Here is a 10245-nt window from a genome sequence, read left to right on the forward strand (position 1 = left end):
AAGTGGCAGTGAAATTCCTTACACAGGCTCTGCAGTGGCAGGCATGAGGCATGTTTAAAGGGCTGTTTAAGTGGGTGGCACAATCAGTGCTGCAGGCCTACTAATAGCATTTAGGTTACAGGCTCTGGCTATACGGCATACCACTTTCCATGGGGCTTACAAGTAAACTAAATATGGCAGTTGTGTAGACACCAATGTTACCATGTTTAGGGGAGAAGCACATGCACCTAAGCACTGGTCAGGAGTCCTAAGGTCATCAAAAAGATACAGCACAAATGTGAGGCAAACAGGTAGAACGTTTGGGGGAATACCACCCTAATGCTGACAGGTCTCACACAGGGTCATAGGGTTTAAGAGCCCTGGAATTGACAAGCTGAGTCTTGATCCATTCAAAAACTCAACAACTCACTTTGTCCCATACAAATAGGACACTTTTCTTTAGCAAGGCTGTCGATGCTTTAGCGTGTTATTCATAATCTGAGATGAAAAGTGTATAGAATTTGAAGAAGCCAGTAAACAACCTCAGGCCATCCTTATCATACAGCCACAGTGGCACCCACCACACCTGGCCCAGGTTCATTTCTGTCTACAGAGGCAACAGTTATCAGATACTCAGCCCTAGTTTTAATGAATTTACACTTGTCAGCCTTTAGGACCACGTCATCATGATTGAGAGAACCTGCTTTAGAATGCTGCCATGGATAGATGCAGAAATCAACACATAATCTTGAAAAACTGCTACACATTTGACACCCTTAAATACATAGAATAAAAACGCTGAAAAACTGAGACGAAGAAGCTAGGCTAATGTCAAATGGCAAATAGCAATACTGAATAGTACCTTTCAGAAAAATCAAAGCATAAAGTGCCTGGATTTGGATTCAAGTACCACTTAATAATAAGCAGCAGCTAAGTCCAGCTTACTGCACCACCACGGCATCAACTATGTGATCTTAGGCAGAGGATATGAGTCAGAGTAATTGTTTTGTTTAGACTCTGAAGGTCCACACACACACTCAGCTCACTGCTGCATTTTTGCACCACCACCAAAGGCGAAAGCAAAAGCGATAACTGTAGGAAACTGGGCTTATTTGCAGCTGGACACTTCTAGGGTGACCAGCCTGAAGTGAACACAAAGTTAGGAATTTCACCATCTTGTGTGTGGTGGAATTAGGAATTCTGGGACAGAGTGATGCCCACTCCCCAAAGGAAGTGGTCATCTAAGGGGTGTAGTGACTCCAGAGGTAAGTAGCCCATTGGCTACTACTCTTCACTCCTCTTGACATCCCTAAATTAAGTATTTAGGGGCCTCCTTATGAAACCAGGACTTGAGATTTCAATGGACAAAGAGAAGAAGTGGACAAAGAAGAATGCTGACTTGATAACAGAGGAGCAATGACTGACTTTGTGCCAACCCTGCCAGCCTATCTGCTGCCCTTGACAATTGTTTTTTATCTATATCTATATAGTGGTTTTTGATAGTAGCTCTGTAATTTCTCTTCGTTTCTATAATTGTAGAAGAAATAACTGCCACTGTGCAGACTCCAAGAAACCCAGGGGGCTGCCAGTGCTTCGCCAATTGCCAGAGAATCTCCTTTTGAATAGAGGAGCTACGCCCCTGCAGCAGCCAGCCCCAATAAGCAAGGTCCAGTTCACTTTCCTGCCACTTATCGGTACTACCAGTGCAGCAGCCAGGACTGACTAAAGCTGCACAGTATCAACACCCGAGGTACTGGCCCCCTTGCAGCAGCCATGGCTTGTTGTGTCCAGTTCGGACACCAAAGATGTGGAGAACCAAACTTAATGTCAAAGTACTTCAGGGGCAGTGAGACCCACATCCAGAGGTACCCAACTGACCTGCTTGCACCCCTTCTGCAGGGTGCACCGCCATCCAGCACCTCAAAGTGCCTCTGCACCTGTGCCCACAGCCCAAGTCCAAGGGAGGTGTCAGTGCCCACGAGTCCTGAGACCCACAAGAACTGAGCCCATCCTTGGGTCTGGCCCGACTGGACCTACAGTCGCCGCTTGCAGCCTCTTTCTCAAGCCCCCCCCAACCATGAGTGACTCCAGCATACAAACTGACACCAAAAGACACCATTTCACCCGAGCCCCTCAGCCTGAGTAGAAGTGGACCAACAATGTTCTTTCATGCTGGAGAATCTCAAGGGTTGAGCCCTCACTTGGATTTCCCTAGACTGCCCCCCAGTCTATGCTTGCAGCATCTTTCTAACTGGACCCATCTCCATTGAAGTGAAGGGGACACCTGACGCCATAACATGCCTATGCACCCGGATGCCCCGGAGCTCCCCGAGGTAATCTGTTGGTGTGGTCTTGGACCCTGCCCCATACTCACCTTAAGTCCTGAAGAATAGTCCTGTAGGTTTCTGACAAGTTTCGGAATGCAATACATGTTTTCCCCATGGGAGAACATTACCACTCTAGATACTGCACTGTCAACTTTTGAAATGTATAAAAATTCATATCTCGAAAAGTACTTTCCTGATTCTGAGACTGTAACAGTACTCATGGGGAAGGCTTGTTTTCCAATACCCAAGAGGGAGAATAGAACAGTATAAACCTTTACCCTAACACTTTACCTGGAGGTCAGCTATGCACCTCAAGGCCCAAAGAAAGACTAGAGGATCCAGAGTTAGAGCTGGAGAAACTAGCCAAAAGAGTAGCCATTGAGGCCAAAATCTTGGCCACACAAAAGGTAAGGGCTGAGATGGGCCTATGACCCATCTCTGGTGGCAGCAAAACCTTAAATAGGGAGAAATATGAAGCTTTTGACCCTAAAATCCCAAAAGAGATTGTCCCAAAATATATTGAGGGTGATGATATACCCAGGTGGTTCACTGCCTTTGAAAGGGCATGTAGAATGAGGAGGTTACAACAAATACCCTGGGCCTCTCCACTCTGGAAACTGTTCTCAGGCAAGTGCAGGGATAGACTCCTGCCACTTAGGGAGACAGATGCTGAGTACTATGACCTCATGAAGGAGAGCCTGATTGAGGGCCTTGAACCCACCACTGAGGAGTATAGAATTAAGTTCAGGGAGACTCATAAAACCTTGAGTCAGGCCTGGGTAGATTTTGTTGACTTCTCAGTCAAGACACAAGCTGGCTGGTTAAAAGGTAAGAAGGTGCAGGACTTTGAAGGGCTTTACAATTTTATTATGAAAGACCACAGCTTATCAAACTATACATCAGAAAAGTTACATCAGCATCTAATGGATACACAGCTTTCTGTCCCAGAGAACTGGCTAAGAAGGCTGATTAGTGGATTGGGACTAGGATACCCAAAAAGCAACACGGAGCAATCCCAAGAAAAGGGGGTTAGCCTCATTATTGACTAATCCTGTGCTTAAAGTCACTAATTGTTCCTAACCCCTTTGCAAACACAAAACAGAACATTTCCATGACATCTTCAGACAGACTTTCACTTCTGACCACAGAAACCTGATATTTTGTCCCTGGCATGAACACCAAGTGGAATAACCATTGGTGGAACCAGGCTAAAATACTTTTGGCTAGTTGGTTGGCTGTACACTTCATCCGTATGGTTGGGGAAGCAGGATTCTAGTGTGGATAGATCACAAGCCTCTGGTTTTCATCCTCAGTGGAGATAAGATAAAAGGTCTTATCCTGACAATTGAAATGTTAGCCACCAAATTGTTGTACTACAATTTTTACATTGTGCACATTAAGGGAGGCAAGAATACCAGAGTGGATTACCTTTAAAGGTTTCCAGTAGGCGATGAAGGAGCTGACGTTATGGAAGATGATACAAAAAGTTGCCTGATTGTTTTGGATGACTTGGAATGCATAAATGTGATATAAATGTGGTTTCTGAGTCAGAGTGAAGACTTGAGATGTCAGGGCATTTTGTATTGACCCAGTTTGTCTTTAGTGAGGAAGGGGTGATCCAAAAAGAGAAGTGAAGTAAAGGAGTGACTGGCTTTGGTGATGGTGGACACAGAAGCTTTTGGTGGAGGATGGAGTGGTGAGGGGATTCCTGGCATGTTTTGTGTCCAATAATGGGATTCAGTTTATCAGAGAAGGTGTTAGTGTTTTCTTGTGTTTTGGCATTTAGAAGGTGTTAAACACCTAAAGCATTCATTAGATTATACTGAAACAAATGGGTTAGCAGAGATCTGAACCACATCTTGGTGGAATGTGCCCTGTTGGCAGTTTTCAATAAGTGTATAGCAGCCAACGCAGTGAGGTCATGGTTTTATCAGCCCACTCGTCACTCAATTACCAAAGTATCTCCTCTTGAATTGTTCAGAGGACTAAAGCACGCCACCAAGATCTGCCCATGTTTGATAGTTAAGAGGGTCGAACAAGGTTTGTCAGTGGAAGGTCTTGATGCATGTGTGGTCCAATATTCAGGTTGTGCAAGTAAAACAGAAGGATTCGCTTGACAAGAGGAAAGGTGTACAGTGTGTGGACTTTAAGGTGAGTTAAATGGTTAGCATAAAGAAACCATTTTATGTGAGGAAAGGCAAAACTGTTATGGCGACCCTGTGGTGGTTTAAAGGGTGTAACATAATGCAGCAAGAGTGAAGAGGCATAACTAGTGGAATACTGAGAGGGTGGTCAAGGTTGCTCATGAAATGGAAGAGTTAAGTTTGGATGGCAAGAGCCAGTGATCAATGGAAAGTCGCAGTTTGGTTGGGAACAACCAGGAGGAGTTAAGTAGTTCCTGCTCCACTCTCAGGAGTTCTCACCAAAGGCGTTTGCTGGTGAGGTTCGATTAGTTGTGCTTCCACCTCTCCTCAGCTGGGGTTGTTGTTTCTGATTCCTGACAGGGTTTGGGTGTAATGCAATTTTTCTTTTTTGTTTTACCCTTTTATTTCAGTTTTAGTTGTTTGTTTTTCATCTGTTAGGAAGAGATGTTGTGCAGTAGTTTACCTGGTTCTTTCACTTAGAATGTCATCATACAGCTATGATCTTTATAGTTTTTGGAATGTTCTCAGTATTTGTTTGAAAATAGGTTGATTCAGTTTGAAGCTGGCTCACCCACCTGTCTGTCTCTTGGTGGTTGGCTCCTTTTTAGGTCGAGCATAGCAGTGCACAAGCACTGCTTTTCTGACCTGTTGTAATGTATTTGTGGAGTTTAACCACACCCACCTCACGCCCATCACTTTCATTCGTTTCTGGGCTTTGCATTCAATAATCCCTTGATGTCATTGGTAAATGCTTTAGGTTTGCCCTGCCTTGAGGCTGATTTGTTATGCCTTGCCGACTGACCCTGTTACATGAATAATTGCACAATTATCCATATACTTCAGCATGGGTGAACTACTTTTTCCTTTTGTCTCTCCCCTTCGCACTCCATTGCGGTCATGGTTCTCACAGTGCGATTTTTTTTTTTTTTTACTAGGATCAGCATACAATGTGGAAGTCATCCTGTGTCTGAATTCATGCTGTGATGTCTACATTCCACACGTGCTTATCACGGACAACACATGGTTTCGACCTCCTCGTTCCGAAATGGCTCTTGCATTGAGCTATAGATGGGTGAGGCCACCTTGCCTCTCTCACCGCCCGAGTGATAATGTGATGTGTGGAGTGTTTCTTAAAATTGCTATGTCACATGCCACATCCGAATTGGGGCCCCTTTTCAGTTTTATTTTAGAAAGTATGGCTGCAGCAGGTTTTCTTTTTTTGTAAAGCACAACTCAAGAGTAGTGCCACCCCAGAGCAGCGCAGATTAAAATAAATAAATAGCCACTGATCATTCCTCAGGATACCTCCATGGCACGCCAGAGCCCGTTTAGCATGCAGGTGAAGGCGGATAACAGCTTTACAAGCCCAGCCTATTTTTTTCCAAGGAACCATGTCGACCCACCACCTTTCTGGCTGATCTTTACGTGGTGGATGTCTAAGGTGCAGGACTTTGGTCTACACTGTTTTTGTTCACAATCTACAGTAATGCTTCGTGCTATGTCAATTCACAGACACCGTGCACATTGACCGTGCAGGCCCTGGCTGCAGGCATACACATTGAATAATCCCAGAGAGAGGCCACGCTCATATCTAAGAGGGATCAATGACTGCCATTGTGATCCCTGGAAGTTGTAGCTCGTGCACAGCAGTTCTTTAGGGAGGAGTCGCTGGGTCATGGCACGTTCATGTGTTTCACAGGTGCACAGCCTTTCTTCTCTTTCCTTTGGGAAAAGCTGTGTCCTGGTCAGCCTCAGAAACGTATGCCTGAAATATATGTATATCTTCTGTTGTTTCATGTACAGGTGCTGACTCCCCACGGTTGAGTGCGCTGTAGCAGAATGAATGAATAAAAAAATCTGATAGATGCATGCATGCGAGTGTTACTCGCGGTTTTACACGGATGCATGTATAAATGTGTATCTACCGCCATACATAGAAAGCCTTCTATACTGTAATATTGATGCATGGGATTGAACATGGCATGACAAGTGTAAAATGTCTTACACAGAACACAGTGCCACGGTTCGCAGCACTTCGGTGCAGGTTGGCGCTTTCTTCATCCCGGAGGTGAGGAAGCTCGTGGTCCCACAAGGTTAAAAGCTCGGGTTAGTCACTAGCACCTCGCCACCCCCGGGACTTCACCGAGTGCCCACTCTTGCATGGGATCTTTATACAGGATTTCATGGGTCGGGAATTGGCAAATGTACATGTATGCATTAGTGCCTGTGATGAAGCAGAAAAAGAAAGGCTAACAAACGCTAATATATCATGTAACAAAATCGTATAAGGCAATGTGATTTTAGCAAAGAAAAATAATGTATGTGGGAAAATGTGCCCACGGAGTAGTTCGCCATTATTATAAACAAGCTTAATTAATCATGAAGAACCGATAATGTAGTAATCCGTCATAATTGCAGATGTATTTTATGATTTTCTTGTTGAAAATGTTATATGCTTAGCTTAAATTTAGCAGAGGCTTTGGCCTAGTTGCCTGGTCTCAAATTTAACTGCGTGGTTTTCACTTGTATTAACAAAGACGCATTTTAACTTTAAAGCTGTATTTTTCCAGTAGAAATGACTAATACACTTATCTCAAGGTTTCGTGCTAGGCAAGTTTCATCCCCTTTGAAGCAAGGTCATTTTCTGCAGGTGCAGACAATAAAGACACTGATACAGAAATAATTGGCAAACTTTGTTGCTACTTGTATTCCAAAACTCCAAGGATACCTTATGCATAAATGAGTGCTAAGAGAAAGACACTATTCATTGGTCAAAGAGAAACCACCCTATGGACCCTCCAATGGAAGACCCTGAAGAATTTGGAACGTTTCTTACTTAAACCCACCGGACAAAGAGAAGCCAGCCATTTTCTTTGATGCCATTTTGAAGCAAGATTCAAGAAGCCATTTTGACGACACTTTGATGCTTTTTCTCTATCCCAGAGAGAGAGAGACTTAAGAATTCTCACCCTAGAGATTTTAACTTTACCCCGTTTTGCCCATACGATAACTTTTGCCCCATTCTCCTTGCTGCTGCAAGGAAACATTTGCCTTAAAACTTTGCCCCCTTTGAATTCTGCCCCATGCTGATCGAACCGGTACCTGAACGACGAAGACTTACCTTGAATGCTGATTGTAATTGGTAATTATGAAAGGATAATTGTATTATGCATTGTGTTTTCCTTCTTCAGTACCAACTGCTTATTTTGACAGAGCCCAAGCTAGAAGTTTTCTAAATTTGTGTTGACTAAATTCATTTTGCATGAAGCCCCACATGCCAATGCTAATCAGAAGTTAGTTGAGGTATTCATTTGATGCACCGTGCTGAATTGAAATCTTGTTATGCTGATCGATGTATGCAATTAGTCAAATTCAGCTACTCATATTAGTGATTTGCATTGCTATAACCAAGTGCATTATAATCCAAATTTTGCGTAGATTGCGTTTCTTTCGCCGTTATGGACAGCTAGTAATGTTCGTATACGTATATCATTTGATTTTGAGACTTACTTATATTGTATTAGCTTTGTTAATATAGGGAAATAAACTCATTAACTTTTAATAAACAGGTGTGGTTATTCATGACTGCAAGGTCATGGTGTGTCAAATTACTGATTACTATTGATTCTGAATTTGTTGATTGATTATTAATCGAGTATTGGTTATTGATCATGAATGATTATTAGTTATTGATTTGAGGGATCCGACTATTTTGGATGAGCAGAACCCAACTCAGTCAAAAGGTTTACCGACCTCCGGCGTGTCCAAGTATAAGTAATTTATAAGGACTGGACGCGCTATCAGTAGATGGTAGCAGAGGATGGTTTTGCCCTTTGGGACCCCATCTGAACAATAGACGGATTCAAGTTAGAATTTTCTTTGATAAAACAAGTTGGAGAGATGATGAGGTCCTAAATCCCCAATAACTTTCCCGGAATCTCAGAGCTTGCGAATGGAGGAAATGGAGGTATGAGGATGTTTTCGGCGCATCTAGTGACGGTATGAGTGAAGTTAGGGTTTTGCGCTTGCACAGCTTATGCCGCAGATGAATTGTGAAGTTTGTGAGGATTTTAGGGGGTTACGAACTCCAATCAAAATTTTAGAGGAGTGATACTCCAAAGTGTGAGAGTAGGGAAGTCGTCGAACTTCATTTGAGTGTACCTCTTTGAGTAGGAAAAATTGTCCACGTGGTTGTTGATGTTGAGACGGGCCCTGCAAGGTCAAGAGATTCCGGAGTGTGTTGAAAAGTGTATGAGACACTTGATTGATGTTGTAATTTGTTCGGTTTAATAGGTTGATCGGGCGCGGTCAACAAGTCAGTACGAATGTTGAGGAATAAAAGAAAATTTTCTACTTTGAGATTTGACGAATTCTAAGGTGCACTAGAATAGTTCATTGATCAGTTGAGAGTAAAGTTTGCAGGTCAAACTTTGCTTGCGAAAGTGGGAAACCGAGAAAGATGGAATAACTGCCGAGGCTAGTGAAAAATTCCTAAGGTTTCTGAAGCGATTGTATTACCTTTCCTGTAGTAAACCCACAGATTTTTTTTTTTTTTTTTGGTTAGTGCTTGCGATATTGCAAAAATTAGTTTTGAGTGAAGCTGAATGAAGGAGGACAAGCCGCAAGACTTTGTCAGCCGCAGTGTGTGGGTGTGACGTTACTAGGAGCCGCGCTGGGATAGGTTGGTTGGTGAGAAGGGTCGCGCACGGATTGGACGCAGTCCGTGAAGCGCAATTGGTGGGGAAAGGCAAGCGAAGAGTATTCCAGGAATTAAAGTCACTTATTGATTACATTTTGAGAAAATAAAAGACGGAAAGATGAAATTTTTCAAAGGACTTAAGAGTGCCTTGAGGGGAGATGTATATATTAAAGCAAATGTAGGAGAAGAAACACCGCCTAAGGGTACACCAGCTTACATCATGATTGAAGAAAAGGGTGTCGCACCATGTCTTTGGTTAAAGCAATAGTGTAAATTAACAGAAAAGCATGGACGTGTAGCGTTCCCCATCCATGGGACGTTTAACCTAAGAATCTTGGAGAATCTAAGATTTGCGCTATATGACATGAAAATACCTCCAAGACCAGCACAGTTTGAAGCATTAGCAATTTGGGAACAAATGGCTAGAAGGCAATTACAAAAGAAATTTGAGACAAGAGTGAGAAAAGTAGAAAAGACACTAGCGGATGCTAGATGGGATAGTACTCAAAAGGTTTGGAGATCAGACGTATTGCAGGGAAATAAATTGTTTCCAGCAATTACTGACGAAGCAGAGATGGAAGGAAGGAAAGCTACCTATAAAACAAACAGGAATCAGTCCAGAGATAGAGAAAACAATAGAAACCCGAGAAGGTCAGATGAATCAGACGATGAGGAGTTCATTCTGCAATTGCTAAGTGACCGTCCACCACCATATGTGGAAAACGAAAATGGCCCAAGCACTAGTACTGCCCCTCCAGAACCAATACAGGGTACTGTATCCCCGAATTTGGGAATATTGCAGAGGCAAAGTAGTCCCGATATGCCTTTTACACCAGAAAGTTTTTGGGAATGGTGAGCTACTGTCGCCAATGGATTCCCAATTTCTCAACTCTAGCCAAACCTTTATTGAAACTGACCCAGAAAGATGCACCGGATGAAATAGTGTTGAAAAGAGATGAAATGGATGCCTTCATTGAATTAAAGGAATGCATGTGCAGGGCTCCAGCTTTAGGTATGCCTGATTACACAAAGCCTTTCACATTGTTTTGTCATGAACGTGATGTATGTTCCTTGTCTGTCTTGACTCAGGCCCATG

This window comes from Pleurodeles waltl, chromosome 4_2, assembly GCF_031143425.1.
Source record: "Pleurodeles waltl isolate 20211129_DDA chromosome 4_2, aPleWal1.hap1.20221129, whole genome shotgun sequence".
NCBI classification, from domain to species: Eukaryota; Metazoa; Chordata; class Amphibia; order Caudata; family Salamandridae; genus Pleurodeles; species Pleurodeles waltl.